General features: G+C 40.9%; 1 protein-coding gene across 2 annotated transcripts in view; it reads left to right on the plus strand.

The window, feature by feature from the left end:
• cdh23 (cadherin-related 23) overlaps positions 1 to 17,734 on the plus strand; it is a gene marked incomplete at both ends in the record, with an annotated part of 156,132 nt that overhangs the window by 29,027 nt on the left and 109,371 nt on the right. The gene's annotated exons all lie outside the window — the stretch shown is intronic.

Consider the following 17,734-nt stretch of genomic DNA (forward strand, 5'->3'; position numbering starts at 1 on the left):
GAGGGACTTCAAACAGCGGCTGAAATCCACACACTCACAAACACAGCCATTCACATCTCCTGTTGTGGTGATATGGAGCACATAGCTCTTTTTGAGTCTCCACCAAATCTTCAAAGCCAGTGCCTTTTTCTCTGCGCAATCCATAAAGTCAAGGAAATAAATGGGAGAAAGAAGGACTGTTTAGACAAGGCTGTTTAGACCACCCACCAGCAAAGGTTCTCTCAGGCCAATGAAACCGCACTGCTCAGTTGTGTGGGACTCACTTACAGTCCACATACAGATTTCCCAAGCTCTGCAAACAATGGGCTTCAGTTTAGCCTCTGGAAAGCCATTAAACAGAGCTGTGCGACCCTCAGCCCTGCCCATGTCGTTAGTTCCCTTGCATTACTCAATGAATTACTGCTTCTGTCAGTCCTGCCCTCACAGTGCTTACAAAATGTAAGCTCTTTTATTTTTACTTGAGGCAATGGGATGTGGTTATAGATCAGATTCCTTAAACACTAGACACAGCAGTGAAACACACACACACACACACACACACACACACACACACACACACACACACACACACGTCTTTACGTTGAAAATAGTCATAATAGCCAAAGCCTGTAACACTATGACAAAAACTAAGTCAAAATCAAATATGCACACCGTGTGGTGTGTGAGCACAGTTTTAGACTAATGCCAGTGGAATGTATTTCATTTTCAACAACAATTTCAACAAACATATTTGTTTGTGCGCCTGGCTTGATAAACGAGACACAGCTAATTCATTCATCTTTTTATGACCCTGTTGCAATAACAATGAATGCAGCACACCGTCCAATCTGTACACAGAGGGCTTTATTAAAGCCCTCTACCTGGAAGTGGGAGTTTTTGGGAAGTGTTTATTCATATGACAGTTTCTTACTCATTGTACCCTCTTTCCCCCTTCCTCTACCAACGTTGCCATGTCCGTTTCTTATAAGCAACTTTGGGCTTTGTTTTTGGTAAAATTGCTTACAAATGTTGGCTGTCACGGAATGCAGTTATTCGGGCTTTCAGGATTAGTACATTTCCCTTCATATAATGATCATACAATGAGTATGACATAGGAAGTTAAAGTATATATATGTTCACAAAGTGGTTGCAATAACATTTCCTTATATTAATGTAGAAATGGACATGATGAACGTTATTATATGGATGTGTATAATGGATGCATATACAGTCATGCCCGAAAACACACAGCAAAAGTGGTGAAGAAATGGTTAGGGGACAAACACATTAACGTTTTACAGTGGCCCAGCCATAGTTGAATTTTCAATTGAATCCAATTGAAAATCTGTGGAGGGAGCTAAAGATCAGGGTGATGGGGGTGAGACCCTGCAAACTGAAAGAGTTGTAGCTCATTGCTGAAGATGAATGGGCAAAAATGCTAGTGGAGACAAAAAGCTGGTCAGCAATTATAGGAAGCAAAGGGCTTTTTCTATTGATTATTGAGAAGGGTATGAATAATTTTGGACATGCCACTTTTTGTTAAAATGTAAATAAAAGCTGAAAAATATTTGTTTCCACAATGATGCCTCTTGCACATTGTCTTATTATCTTCTGGGAGAGGCCTGTGTCATTTCCAAAAAACTTGCTGGTTGAATAAAAGTAATTTTAAGTCAAAATTTGTCAGGGGTATGAATAATTTCGGGCATGACTGTAGGCTATTTGCAATTGTTGAATAAATGATTGCTTCTTTTGGTCTTGTTTTTTTTATAAGCCTGGTTGCCTGTTTCTTCGGTGAGATCTGGCAACACTGTCCTCTACCCTTTTCTCCACCTTATCTTGTTTCCGTAACCTGCATTTTTATGGCCTCATTACCTCTGACCCCGACTGACCTAAAAGCGGATGAAGCAAACATGCTGTGACATCACTCCATCATGCTGTCACTCACTGGACATGCCAGAGTAACTGAAGGGTTGAGTAGCATCAGCACTACTATAATGCTTTTGAACTTTAGTACATAGAGCAAAAGATAGGAAAGGGTGACCGAGTGAAGGGTGACAGAGAGCTTAAAATACCAAGGAGTGACGATAGAGGGACAAAGATTCCAATGATTGAATTTAACACAGGAAATGTGACACATAATGTGAAATTGACAGAAGCCAAATAAAACAACAGAAAGTGATTCAGGGTTGTTGAAACAGAAGAATAGTGAAGGGATAGGGGAGTTTATTGAGGTGGGCTTGACACAGCTCATCCGTGAGCAGATGAAGTGATGTGAGTGGCAAGGTGAGCAGTGCAGTATGGGAGAGCAGGGGGGAGAGTGTGTGTAAATGTCGTTTTAATTTGCAGAGCCATAAAGAGGGTGAAGGGGAGCAGGTGGGCTGCTAGCATTCTCTCTGTCAGTGCTAATGAGCTGGCCAGATTTACAGCATGCACACACACTCAGGGAGCCAGCAGCAGAGACTGGCTACAAGGAGCCACCACTGTCAACTGAAGTAATGTTTTGATAGAACGACAGATGAGCCACAACTATTGAATGAGATGATGGAGTGAGCCCAGAACGTACTGAGAAGTGTTTTTAAAAGTCCCTAAGGTAGTCCTACATGTAGCATAGTGGGCTCTCTGTTGACAAGCTCAAAATATTTTGCCAAGTGTGCATTGTGCACTACAGAGCTGCTGTCTAAACAACTGTAGTACCATCTAAATGAACAACACACACACACACACACACACACACACACACACACACACACACACACACACACACACACACACACACACACTTCCTCCAGCTCCCTGACCTTCACACTCACCCACTGGGACTCGGCCTCCCGTCAGTCCCACTGTGATAATATCAAATGACAACACTAACAACTTTGCTAACTGTGCCCGGTGAGTGCAGTCGCCTGTGGTTCCATAAGCTGCCCCTGACCACAAATACAGTTTCACCTAAAGCTTCTAGTCACTTGTATTCTTCTGCTTCTCTTCCCCTGCAGTTGTTCCTGCCTCAAATGCACGTTTTAAGGCTCTCTTTTGTCCTACATATGCACTGAACACATTTTCCTTATGCCATTATACACTGCCTGGAAAAAAAGGCGGTTTTACTAGGCAAAAAGGCAAGAGCCTCCATCGGTGAAAAACTGCATCGATTAATATGTTTCAGTTGGCAACAAGTTATTTAACCCTAACTGATGCAGTACATAGCTTCTTATTTCTTAAACAACCATGTCAGAAGACATATGCTGGGGTTTTGGAAAAGAGGTAACTCTGTTTCAGAGGGGTGACATTATTGGCCTGCATAAAACAAAGAAAACTACTCAGGAGAAGATGAAACTAGTAAAATCGTGTTAAGAACTGTCCAATGCATTATTAAAACCTGGATAGATAGTGGTGACCTGTCATCTTTGAGGAGGAAATGTGGTCAGAAAAAAAATGTATTGACCAAAATGATTGGTTGGAATCAAAATGTAAAATATCGACAGTAGAAAGTAAGAGCATTTCCACACGCACAATGCCAAGAAAACATAAGGGATATGGACTATACAGATGTGTAGCCTAAAGAAAACCACTTATCAGTTGGGCTTATCAGGATACAATGCTTCAATTTGCCAGGGATCATACTGTACAGATTGGACTCTGGAGCAATGTAAAAAGGTTGTGTGGTTTAATGAGACCAGATTGATCCTGTTCCAGAGTGATGCATAAGAATAGAGGTGGATGAAGTGATGCTCCCATCATGCCTGGTGCCTACTGTACAAGCCTGTGTGGCAGTGTACAGTAGGATCTGGTGTTGCTTCAGCTGGTCAGGTCTAGGTTCTGAGCAACCTTGTGCCGAATAGAGCTTATCAAAATGTGTTACGGTGAAATTATGTGCCTTAATCAAAGCTAAAGATGGTCCAACAAGATATTTGAGTGTCTTACTTTTTTTTGGGCCGGGCAGTGGAGGAGAATAAACATACAGCTCACATGAATTCATTCATAGTTCATATATTTTTACCCCCATAGGTTTTCCATGCCCTTATCCAAGTATAACTTTGTTAAAGTAAATTGTTTTGGTTGAGCCTATGAAAATATAAATAGTATCTCTTTGTCATCCCAGTGCAAATATTCCCATTCATCCCTAACCTACAAGTAGATACACAGTGAAGTGGAATCCTGCCTTTGATAACGTATGATGCACACAACATTGTATAGTCGACTTCAGACCTGCATTCTTAATACCGCACATAGATGGATTAAATGTATTGGCAGAGAGGCAAGAGGCTCCAGGTGATAGATATCCAAACTTTATCTGTTGACTGTCTCTCAGGTATATCAGGCAGGTGAGCAAATCCCTCCTCAGCCTCTATTTTATATCTTCCATATCTCAATGTCCCTCTCTAACCTACAGTAAGCTCCATGAGCTATGGCTGATGTTATAAAACCTGGCCGCACCTCAAGGTGAATGTCAGACATCTTCAGAAGGAAAGGTCCTTAAATCTGGTCCGATAAATGAGGGTTTCTTTCTGTATTTGGTTTGCATTTAAAAGTAATTAGAAATGTGGTGACAGGTATCTTCATCAGAAACCTGAGGAAAACTTATATTTTCAGTTTTTTTACTAACTGCCCACAACAAAAACTACCCCATGTTAATTATATTTTGGACTAATCAGTGACTTTGATTATTTTGTGTTAGGAAGCAGGTCCACTGCTCGAAAGCAATATGATACCAGTTAGAAAAGTGTAGAAGAGGGTATTTCAAACCAGCATTATTTCAGTCCCCCAACTTTTGGGAACTGCCTCCAACAATTTTGAGTTGAAACGCATGACAGCAATTCACACACTGACACACACACACACACACACACACACACACACACACACACACACACACACACACACACACACACACACACACACACACACACACTCACACTCACACTCACACTCACACTCACACTCACACACACACACACACACACACACACACACACAGATGCACTCATATTTTAGATAATATTGGCAGAGGGTTTTTGAGAGCTCCTATTACGCCTGTGAATGAGCTGTTTAGTGCTTGATGTGGGCTCTGGCAGCAAAACAGAGGCACCTGCTATTTGATGTGCCCTCTGTCGCTGTCAGGTAGAACATAGATGAATCTGTTATTTTCCTTTCTTCTTTTCCTTTGTTCACTTGTGATTGCTGGAATTCAATCCCTCATCTTTTATCGCCTTCTGCCCTGCATCTCAGCAGGTTACAGCATCCAAAGATAATTTGTTTACCTGGTTACAAACAGACATTTCAGCTCCAAACCAACACATGCACAAATACCTTTGCATTGCAAGGGCCTCTGGGAACTTAAAAGAAACAAGTCTTATCTGTTGTAATCTCTTTTTATTAATGCAGGCAAGAAACACTTAGCACATACAACCTTTGATAACTTGAAAAAACAACAACAACAACAACAACATGCAAAGTACATTAAAAATACATATAAATATATAAATTAAAGTAACAGTACACTATTCAACAAACACCTTCTTTGTGAAAACCGACACACACACACACAAACACACACACACAAGTTGCCTAGTTGGATTTAGCCCATAATGATTCCACTATCATGGCTCCTGGTCTCTCCTGTAGTGTAATTGAATCTAGTGGTTACTGAGCTGAGTGGTGGCTGGTTGACAGGCGCGGGCCTCAAAGAGAATTCTGCCTGACACTAAGACCCTGAGCCCCGTAGGGAGGGATGGAGGGATTTAGCGAGAAAGAGGGAAAAAATGGAGAAAGTGAGAAGGTTAAATGGGAAGCAGTCAATATTTTACTCACCTCGGGCTCCATTTATAACTGCCTCCTACCTAGATGTGGTGCTAAGGAGCCAAATCTAGGCTAAAGTTGGTGTTTCTCAAAAACAATTCATTCTTGCAACAGACATTCTCTCTGTGTGAGAAGCTGTTTATCTACATCTTATAAGTTTATGTTGAATAATGACATCATGAATACAGTTGAAAAATAAGTGTTAAACCGTGAACTGTTGGTTGTTCTGTTGATTATAGTCTTACTTATCTATTTAGATCCTTCTCCATCTATGCTTCACGGCACTCATTACACCATAGCACATGATGATAAAAAATTATCTAACTCCACAAACTCCTCAATTTTTCATACAACGCAATCACAGTACATAAGGCCAGTGTATGTACAGGTGCAGGATGCTTAAACAGCTGTTTATTCGTGTATTTTATATAGATTTCCCTCATTTCACTTTCTGCATGTGTGTGTGTGTGTATCCCTGTGTGTGTGTGTGGGGTGCTCATTCACCAAGCCTTTGTTCATGTATGGGTTGCACATTTTTAAAGGAGTGATTGAGTGGGAGTTGTTCCCTTCCTCAAATGAATATTTATTGGGAGACTTCAGCAAAGCCTTTCACAGCAAATGGTAGTTAAGTGAGTTGTCGGAGAGGATGTCTTGCCTGTAGAACAATTTTTCCACACATCCTTTCCAGTCCAGGGGTTAACGCAACAAATACTGACTTTGCATCGCATACGCTGCCACTCGTGAAGGTAAATCACCTCCTCTTCCTCCCTTTATCTTTCTGTCATTTACTTTATCCCGCTGAGCATGAAGAGCACCTTGATTTGCGTGCTACGCAGAGATGGGTTCAGATTTGTCTGTCAAAAAAAAGGGGAAGGCTGGTGTTTGTGAGTGACCATCAAAAAAGGGTATTTCTTAGAGATGGAGACAGGGAAGGTGTAAGGGTAGTAAGTTGGGAGCACACCAGAAAAGACCCAGTGAAAGGGAAAAGATTTAAGGGGGAGCAAGAACAGCTTTCACTCACAAAATCCATTAAAGTTTGATTCACCCACTCCTCTCTCTTTGAATAAATCAACCTGTCGTTCCCTTTCTCCCATTCTTTCAAGTATGTGGGTCCCACCCCTCTATCCTCACCCCCACCCTGCCTCTGGCGCTCTCCTTTCCCCCCAACACTCACTTGGCAGAAATTCCGACAAGGTTTTTACTAACAGGGAAGACAGTTTTGCATCTTGTCAGTCCCTCCATATTTTGCAGCTATACGTGTGTGTTGTGTGTGTCTTTCTTTCCCTCTCCCACATACTCATCCATAAACAGAGCACTTGCTCTTGTGGCTTTTTCCAGTATGTGTGATACAATAATTATGGAAACAATCCTCTGCTGAAAGAGAGAAGAAAATTAATGTATCGTAAAAAAAAAAAAAAAAAAAACAGCTACAAGTTACAGCCCTCTCCATGTGGCATTATGCAAATTCCCCAACAATTCTTTCCCTCGGTCGTCTTCTGTGTCTCAATATGCACCTCCCCCCCCCCCCCCCCCCCCCCTTCGTCTGTTTTGTTCCCCTCACTGTTTTTTCGACCGTAGCTAGATTTTCCTTAATAGAGCTTTATAGTCTTTCCAATTTGCTTAGATCTATTTTGGCTGTCACTTTCACAATTGAGGTGGTAAGCAGTGAAACATTAAAGAAGAACTATGCATTTTTAGAGAGACAAGAAAGATGAAGAGCCAGAAAAAAACCTGTTTCCTGTTTCAATTTGCACCTCACATCAGAGTCTTTTACTGTGCTATGTTACAGCAGGCGTATATCTCAACTCTTCAAATTAATTAAGGTGACAAACGGATGCCTAAAGCTCCAAGTTATGTAGACAACCTTTGTCAAATCTCCTGCATTCTCAGGTTGTTATTCTAGTCAGTCTGATGTTGTCTAGCAGTGTCTTTTTTGGCACTGCTTCTTATAGAACACACAAGGCTTCTTATCCCACTGTGGGGACTGTGCAGGGCAATATTTGTCGGTCTTGTCTAGTGTAGCTCTTAGCCCAACATACCAGCACATATCTCATAGTTCAACAGGCTAATTCCAAAATGATTCATGTATGTATGTACATCAAGGGCAAGCCAGTTTGATTGTAATAGCACCACCATCAGTTTCTACACTTTGGAACCACTTCTGGTAAAGGTAGAAAAAAGCAATTCATCATACTGCACACCATAACTTCACTATATGGTCCAGCACCGCAGCGGCTCCAAGCACAGCTTTCTCTGTAGGATTTTATGAATATTTCAATAGCCAGTGCAACACACAGAGGTGATATTCTTTTTTGCAGAACCAAAATGTACTCTTTGTTCTGAAGGTCCTGCAAAGATCCATTGACTTAGTTTAATAAACAAAGAATATTATGCTAAAGAGTGTGTGGTAGCTTTCAGCAGGGTGTACAGCAGAACATACCAAGTTTGTAATTCTATATGTTGTTTTTTTTACGACGCAAGCTGTTGTTCCTGGGTGAGCGTACATGGACAAAGACATTACGAAAAACTATATAAAATAACATTATTTGCACTGATACAGAAACAGAAATGTCAATAATCCCTCAAACTTTTTTTTCTCTCAAGTAAGCAAAGTTTTATTTTCCCCGAAGTCACAGACTAACACTGAAACCAGCTATGCCATCACCAAGGTCCCTACTCATTCAGTCTACCTCCCCATCCTCTTTTGGCTCCCTCTTCCGTGGTGTCCCCAACATAAGTGCTTTGATGTATAATTGAGTTGTGCACTCGACCGCTCCTCCCCTCCCTCCCCCTTTATTCCACTCATTCCTGTATGCCACCCCCCAGGACCTGGTTTATAAAAAAGGTAGGTTAAAAGGGGAGAGGAGAAGAGGAAGGAGGCAAGATAGGAAAGGAAATTGAGGCATCGCCTATAAGAGAGATTTTGGCAGGAGAGAAGACTATTGGATTGTAATACAGTTGCTCTATAGGAAAGGTGTGTGAGGCAGCTAAGAGCCACTACTAATACAAATCTAAGGTGTCGCTACGGATACGTCAATAAAAGGCTATTACGAAATGTTGTCGCATAAGCAAAGAGAGGGTTGAGACAGTCGAAGACACAGAACAAACACAGAGCTCCATAACCGCTGTCATGTCTCATCAACAAGATGTAATTTAATTTGACACTGTCACATTCTCCTAATTGAGATAAAGAGAGAGATGAATGGGGAATGAAATGGTGGAAATAACAGGTTTGGATATTTGCTTTGTCGTAGAAAGTATCAATTGTCACATAATGATCCCTTGATACGGCAGATGATTATACACATTGTCACTCTGCATTAGAGTTGTCGGTTCTCCCGGTGTTTTTTAAAGATCAATCATCATAAACTATTTAACCATCCTGAACCTTGTAAACATTGTGTACATTTCGCTGTAATAATTTGAGAGTGTTTTTGTCTTGATGTTGGCGTCCATCTTCTCCCTAGATGCGGTGATTTTTCGTAGCGTGCTTCTATCCGTCCCTCACTATTCTCTGCTGCAGCGCTACATGAAGTGATTGCAAACGGCCCCCAGTAGTGCCGCGGTTTCTCTGTACAGGCGGTCAATCTGCTCAGACCTCTTCGTCTCTCACATGTGTAGTTCAGTTCAGATCATTTCAGTTCTATTTCTATTCAGTGCGATCAACAGAGTGGGGTGCATGCGAGTTTGGTGCTGCGTTGATTTTGCAACATGCTAGAAATATGACTATGAATATACATATTTTTATCATAGTTATTTATATTCTCGAGAACCACAGTAGGAAACATAATGTGGTCCTCTTGATAAAGGATTGCAGTACATCTATCCCATTAATATGACACTCAGCCACTGCACCACTTACCATGTCTGACACATGTACGGGCTTAAATGTCTTCAGCTTAATACAGATACAACAGTTTATGATAGTTAGCTGTCAGTTTCTTTCATCACTTACCAGACTGGAATTAATACTTTGGATCTAATAGTAGAGCTAAAACTAATGACATTTTCTTGCATTGGTGTTTAATTTGCTTGTTTCATTAAAATGAAAAACTTTATTATATTCTATATAGTTCAGTACAGTACAGAGACACATTTGCTTCAAAGGCATGTCAAAAATAAATGTGTTGATGCTGAGGTAATGTTATTGAATCTCTAACCAAAACATATGGCTATTTAAGAGGCAAATTCTGCGAAGTAATACTTCCTGAACTGTAGATTCAAATGTTATTGGCAGATGAATTACTTCGTTCTAATTGCTCATCATTTCTACCAGGCTAATCTGTCTGCATATGCCCCCCCCCCCCCCCCCCCCTGTTTCCTTATTTCTCTCGCACACTTATCATTTGTTGAAAAGTAAAGCCCTCTTTATGCATATCTCAGTGTTATCTCAGAGTAATGCTCTCGCCACACACACACTCAAACACTGCACTTTTTATGGTTACCCACTGGCATTCTTCAAGTATGGGCACCTTGGATCATAGTGCAGGAGAAAGTCAGTCTGGATAGACAGTACTCGTTTGTGTCTGCAAATGTTTAAAATATATGGTAATTATGCACTGAATAGGAAGTGTGTGTGTGGGGAGGGGGGAGTGGGTGTTTACATGTATCTGCCGAGAGACACCTGAGACATTAATTTCATGAAGGTAGAGCCTCATCTGCCCTCACGACGCCCCGTGCCCAAGGCTACAGATAGAAAGACATGTTGATATACAGTACAGTGCAGGCTACCTATAGGACCAGACAGCAGAACAGAGAAATTCAAGGGTACAGGGTTCACAATGAAGAAAGAACACTGAAACAAGCACAGACAGGAATACTAGGAAGAAGAAGCGAAATACAGTGGGGGAAAAGAGAGCAGGGTATCTATTGAATAACAGAAGAGAGTACATTGAATCCCATGTGATGTTGCAGGGAAGAGATGGCCCTAACAACTTGGGCAGCATTGTTTGTTTGAGAATGTCCGGTGTAAAGTGCAGCTTCTCCTGGTCATGAGCCCCAAAACACTTGGCACTGTCGCATAACAAGTGCCATAGTTGGCACAGAAGATTCAGGTACTTGTTTAGACTGTTTGTTTGGATATTGTTTTCGGCACATTTTTCCTTTTTTAACAGTAACAGAAAAATAGGTTAATGGCCAGTCAGTCCAAGGTTTCTCCAATAAGACTAACCTGCATATCTTTGGACTGTGACAAAATTATCACTTGACATTTTTTCTTATGAATAAATGTGCCACATTAAGATCCTACAATATTTAGCAGCAGATATGAACACAATGTCAGAGTAAATAATAATTGAAAACAAAAAGGCAATTCTGAATAACAAAAGTAAATCCATGGGGACTGTATGACAAAATGCAATTTACATGGACTAGTGCTTTCAAATCTTCTTGCCGTGAGGCCCAATGTGAACTCAGACATCATGCCACCCATTCCCAACTATGTAGTACCATTTTTTAGATAGATGTATTCAGATGGGTTTTGTAGACTTTGTGGAATTTAGAATGCACCAAAAAGGAGCAATATGATATCCAGGGACAAACATTATAAATAAAAGCATGTAAAAAACCTTATTATCTGATTTCAGTAGGTTGAGAGTCACAGGTGGTCTCTAATAGCAAATGCTTGATCACCCTTTGTCACAAACTCTGGCATGAGAATAACTAGCAGTGTTCCGTCCATGGATCTCAATGGTCGAGAGGGCACAGGACAATAAGTCAGCTACGTATTTTGGAGCAGGGCTGTTCAAGACCTTTAAGCGAGCACACTGGTGATCCCCCCTTGCCTTGCTGTGTCGGTAAGGAATCGGGCAGCAGCGTTTTGTATCAGCTGGAGATGGGGGAGGGAGCCCTATAGTATAGTTGATACCAGTGTAAAGTATATTGTAGTAGTCTGGGCAAAAAGAGAATATTTCCAGTGAAATGTTAACATCTCAGAAGTGTATTAAAAATATATTCAATCCTTCAACCAAGTATCAACATCAAACACGGACGACTGTTTTGGAAGTTGATGTTTTATTCTTATGCAGTTTTTTTTCTGCATGTTGATTGACAGTCTACTTACTGCTCCTTCACTTCTTCTCTAACATTCAAGTTGGTTCTGGGTAATTGCCTGAACAATGGCTAACTCACTCTCCATGAATTCAAATCAGACCACTTGTACTGATGAGTGACTGCAAACATCCAGGGACCATAAAAAGCCTCTCCACCGCTATGTGAAGTTACCACTAAGTATTGGATTATTGAGCTTTGTAATGTTCTTCGAGATGTGTACTTTTACAGGTGATTGGCTGCAGTGTAAATAAGTAAAAAATTATGTAAAATGAAAGACAAGAGATTGTTAACATAAACAGTCCCAGTTTACTATAAAGCTGCACAGGTCTATGGATGCTGCAGGTTGCTCTGCTGTTGGTCACATAACTTTTATAAACACAAATACAAATACAAGCTGGCCACATACACACACACGAAACGCAACCACACGCATTGCTTTGACTGGTCCCTTATCCCCACATGTATTTTAGCGAAAGTGTGGACTGATAAAAGTCAGAGTTTTATGGGGAACTGAAAAATATGACAAAATAAATAAGAAAAGGTTGGCGTCTTGCCCCTCTAGGCAACAGCCGTTTATATGATAATCAACTCTACTCTAATTTGCATGCATTTAATTCTATTTTGAAAACAGACTTTTGAAATAGGCAATAAACTAAGACTAACCGGAATAAACTATGAGAACAAGATATTTTGTAGGAGAAAAAGCAAACAGGTTTTATTATCATTTACCTTTCATTATTTTCTTTGGTTTATGTCAATGAAACTTTTCCCTTAGGGCCATCCAGTTCATAATTAGAATGTGCATTATATCTTTACTTTGTAGACATATGTTGAATCGCAGTTTCCTTTTTTGTCTAAGTTAAATTAACCTGGAAATCCAGACTTGCCGCTGGCAAATTTAAATTTGCTCAGCCTGTCAGTCTGGACACGATCCATTGAAGCTCATTAACTATATCGGAAAATTATGATTTACCAATCAAATCATTCTGTCCGATATGGGTGGGCCAAAGCCCTATGGGGCCCTGGGGCGGACGTAATAATAATGTATCTCAATAAAATTAAACATATATTAATCAAACTGGCTAAACTATAGGTATTCATTTTTCTGCTGCCAATTAAATATGCTACATGTAGCATGTACCAACAGGTAGAAAGGAAAGGTGCAGGACTTGCCCGTGTGTGGCCTGTCCTTGTACCCTTCCGCTGGGATTAGCCCATCTGCCTCTCCCTGGCTCTGTGAATCCCTGCAGCATGGCGGGCCTGATTACCTTTACATTTAAACAAACACTCCCAGCTCTTTGAAGGTAGTCAGCCATGAGCGCTGACAGGGAGAGTGGCATCAGGCAGTTGGGGGAGAAGACAGATGGGGAGATAAGGACGTTATTTGTTTCTTTTCTCTACTGATAAAATTCCCTGTCCATATACACACTCACACATACAAACTCACACACACGTATCCTTGTACTTGTCCTCATGACTGCTACCATGATTCTCTATCACCTAACCCCTTTCCTTAACAATCACTTCTACTTCAAATTTAACCCTTAAGTAAATCTTATGCATTTCTGAGTGCCAGACTTTCTTTATGACTTTGTGTCTTTCTTAAGACAAAGTCCTAAATCTAATGAGCTAAAACTGAAAGTACAGGAACGTATCATATAATGAATATATGAACCCGCATACACACACATACACAAGCACGCACATACCCGTTGTGCGCACACACAGACACACACACAGACACGCACACACAAAAATTCATAGGCTGTCCTTGCCTTTTAGAAAGTGGCTGCTCTCGCTGTCTGTTGGTGTGGAATCATTTTGTTCAGCTGAGTGCCTCTGCAGAAAATCACCCATCGCTCAGCCACAGCACAGATTGGACAGAGGGAAAAGTGCAAGAGCAAGATGGAATGCAAGGAGATAATGCAAGACATTTTTTGCATCACTTTTCTATACGGCACATAAAGACTTGTTCTAAATTATGTGTGAGATTATGTCTTCCTGACCAGTTTAACAGAAATTCATTGGGCACAGGAGGTCAAGTGATTTGCCAAGGAAGGCTAACAGCTGTTAGAAAAGGGAGAAAGAAAATGAATGAGTACTATGTGCGGTAAGTGCATACAGACAATACTGCCAATACAGTTATAGGAGCTATTGATTTAATGTCAGAACCAATCATAATCCATTAAAATGGAGCTGCATTTCTTAAGATACAATACACAGACACACTGAAATATGGTTGTTGCTAACCCATTCTTATTGTCATCTGAAGGGGCACTTCTATTAGGCTCTTTAAAGCGTGGGCGTAACTCTTTCACTACATTTAAGATCAGCTCTTGTCGTTGTTTCACTGCTTGAATGCCATTACCACAGGCAGTCTTAGACGGAGGGAGAGAGTGAAAAAGCAAAAACAGGGTTTGGAGAAGTCGATGGCTGCAGCACCACTGAATTTGATTTTGCCAACGCTGTCTCAGACAAAGCCCCAGAAACGCAATAACAACCAAGAAACTCTGGGGGAAAATCACTGTGAATGAGAATCCTTGTCAACTGGTAGAGTAAAGAAATATCATATGACCAATAGTATGTACTACGTATTTGCACTAAGAAACAGCAAACAAGCCACTGCATTGTTGTGTAAATAGTAGACTATAGAGTTAACTCTACTGATTGTTCGTGTACATAGCCTGGCTATGAATCACAGAGCAGTATAGATAGACAGGATATGTATGGATAGACTTAACAGTCAACTAGGTACTATGGCCAGTTGTCCATCATGTGTTGAATGTGAACATCAACCTATGTAATGCTCTAAACTTGGGTGACTTATTCTCACGTCCATTTTAGGAAAACGTTGAGAATTTTGTGTAGATAACTGTGTTAATACATATTAAGTTTTGGAAAGCTGACCGTTTGCAAAAGTTCCATGGCTGGATTTATCAGAATGTTTGCAAATCGTGTCTCTTTTCCCCTTAGCAATCTATTTCCTCTGTTCATTTTAAACTTCACTTATTGTGATGGAAGACTTGGTAAGGTTGTCTTAACCCTTCAATTGGTGATTTCTTTATTCTATAACTATCTGGCTTGCTACGTTTTCAGTCAAGCAGGGGAGCTGGGTAGTGTGGCAGGTGAGCAGGCTGGAGAGCAGGCAGGCAGATGGATGGATAGATGGCAGGTCAGGAACACTGAGCAGAGGAGAATCAGAGTTAGTGGAGGCAAATAGGGTCGAGAGCAATGATCAAAAACACTGAGTGAGCCTGAAAGTGTAACCACTTGAGATTTAACAACAATCTGGTGAAGAGTGGAGTGAGGGCCAGGCTTGATATACTGAGCTTAATTAGTAAGAACCAGGTGTGTGGGAATGTGGAGACCAGAGGGGCAGCTGACAGACAGACAAAACAGGGACAAGACAGAAACAGAAGGAAATGGGTAAAAAATGGGAAAACACAGGGAGGGTGCAGGAACACACTTAACTAACTTACTTAACTAAGAAAAAAGATCCCTCTCCCAGGATGGGCAGACATGTAGGGGAGAACGGGGCTAGTAAGTAGGCACACTTTTTACTCTAGTGAGGATTGCTCATTGACGAAACATCTTTCAATAGTCATTCCTACATTAAACTGAAGCTTAAGGTATTGACTTGAACCCCTCACTTTTTCTAACTTATTGTAATAAAGAAGAAATTAAGCATAACAAAAACCTTACACATTGTGACAACCAACCCCATCAAGGGGTCGGTTGTGAAGCACTATGGGGTTGTTTGTCACAATGTTATCTGAATCGGAATAATCTTAAAAAAAAAGCTGAATTTGAAAGTGTAATTGCATGGTCAAGTTGACAAATAGGCCTACATAACTTACTGTTTCTTCTTCTCCAGCTGGGGTGGAGTGCACTGGGGTGCAGTAGCCTTGGCAGCTGGTCTAGTATGGGATGCACTGGGTTATTTTGTTTTTCTTTTGTATGCTAGCTGCCTTTTCATGCTCTATTCTTTCCTTCTCTGGGGTGTCAGTGAGGATACAGCTTAACAATTTCCTCGTTATTGGGTTCCTTTTCTGGCTGCAGCCTTTGGATAACATGTGACTACCAACCCCCCAAAAAAATTTGATGACCAACCCCAACTTGAATTTATTGCTAGCATCAAGCCCAACAACCATCTGACAACTAATTAGCTTGCTAACAACAATCTAAACTATAGAATTCCCTTCACACTTTTTAGGGTAACAAGTGTTTGTTATAAACCCATTGTGTAAAAGCCTAGAAGAAAAATACTGAGGAGCTAAATATTTTCAATTTGACATGAAACACACAAACAGTCATCTCACCTCAAATGCAGCACTCTAACTCCAGGGAAGACTATGTAGGTGACCTCTGATCCCAATATTTAGATAACAAAATTTCACAGACAGCGCCTTCTGGTTCCGAAATATAACGATTGTGACAACCAACCCATGTGACATATAACCCCGTTCTCCCCTAATATATGTCACGTGTACAGAAAAGACCAACACATACCAAACTCATCCTTGAGTACCTACACAGTGTGCAAAAACACAAACAATTTGAACACATGCTGTATATGCTATATGCATATATTCAACCTACTGAAAAGCCAGAATGTGGTTTAGCTTTTCCTTACGGAAGTGAATATAAATAATTTTTGTATAATTTTTCCCATTTACTGTTGGAACCTTGCAGTTGAAGGACACTTACTCTTGTTTCAATACCGGTGAATTATTGATAAGCTAATTTCAAATGTGAAATATGGCTTTGTGTGTCACCTCTATGATTAATTTAAATATCCTCATGATTCACCTGCTCCAACATCTCTGCCAAAGCTGCACACTGTGAAATCATTAGCAGCTCCCCAAATTGACCTATTTACATACTATAGTCTGTGTTATATATCCATCAAATAGTCGTGTAGACCATGTATTTTTATGAATGTATACTATATAATGATATATTGATATTCAGATCCTGGGGTATATTTGTGATTCAAGATTTTTCACCTTCTAGGAATTTTTTCTTTGATCAAACTTTTTTCTTTTCAAAAGAACAACATCCTTGCTTAAAGCTGGGGTGGAGGAGTTGGGGAGAAAATGGCAGTTGGGATAGAGTTTGGAATCCAAATACCTCAACCGCTTCACTTTTTCTCTTTGGTCCCTCCCCTATGGTCCCGCCCTGATACGCTCTACACCAGGGGTGGCCAACCCGCGGCTCGCGAGCCGCATGCGGCTCTTTGCCCAGCTTCGTGCGGCTCTTCAGTTCATATCAAATTATGATTATAATTAGGGGGCCAAGCCCGAGTAGGGCTGGGACCGCGTTTTGCAGAGCAACGCGGTTCCCAAGCCCTGCGGGGCAGGGAACCCTATTGTTTTTGTTGGGCCTTTTATTATTCTTTGGACTTACGTAAAACTGGTGCTGCAGCCCAAACCGTAAAGGCTTGGGACATGCCACTTGCATGGCTTATCCAAGTCCGTGCCTGGTACGCAGACACAAAAATTCAGACATGCCGGCCACTAGGTGGCGCTACAACAAAGGAAAATGCGTTTTGGGCTATAACATCCGCACCGAAAGTCCGACAGTCAAAAACTTTATATCCACAGATGCCCACAAGTCAGCTGCATCTTTTGAGATAGGCCACGCCCATTTGCGATAGGATAGATTTTTTGCTACATCGCAAAAACTGTGTCAGTCACCAAAACATACTCCTCCTACAGTTTTCGCCCGATTTGGACGAAACCAAAAGCATTATGCTCTACCAACTCCCACGAGCAAAAGTTGGTCAAATAATTTCTCTACGACCATCGGAAGACTAAACGGTAGCGCTTTAAAGATTTGCGAAAATCCGTTAAAAAAAAAAAAAAAAGGGATTTTCTTGAAACTCAAGGGAGACTATCATGGGGCATACCTG

Source organism: Ammodytes marinus (assembly GCF_949987685.1).
Source record: "Ammodytes marinus genome assembly, chromosome: 11".
In the NCBI taxonomy this organism is placed as follows: Eukaryota; Metazoa; Chordata; class Actinopteri; order Uranoscopiformes; family Ammodytidae; genus Ammodytes; species Ammodytes marinus.